Genomic DNA, 344 nt, shown 5'->3' with positions numbered 1-344 from the left:
TGAGACAAAAGAATAAACCAAATCGATTTCAAGGCCACCACTACAGGTTACCACCACTCAATTATAGGCGTTGCTATTATTCGAGAAAGCGAATGGACCATCGTAATAGCATCGCTTTCTAATTTCACAGGCTGCTCAAAACATGGGTAAGCTAGGAGGAGAGACGAATGTAGCGATGATCCAAGGCCAATTAATTTATTACGAGAAATTAGAATCGCTAGCTAGGGCCGAACCGATTTGGCGAAAGGGGTGCGCGCGCGCGCACTTGTTCATTTCAATGTCGATTGCGGGGGAAACGCAAGACAGCCGCGCTCGTCCGCTCCTTTCGCCGTTGGCCACGAACT

The sequence above is a fragment of the Ceratosolen solmsi genome, unplaced genomic scaffold (genome assembly GCF_000503995.2).
Source record: "Ceratosolen solmsi marchali unplaced genomic scaffold, CerSol_1.0 scaffold7, whole genome shotgun sequence".
NCBI lineage: Eukaryota > Metazoa > Arthropoda > Insecta > Hymenoptera > Agaonidae > Ceratosolen > Ceratosolen solmsi.
Note: the sequence above shows the minus strand (reverse complement) of the source record.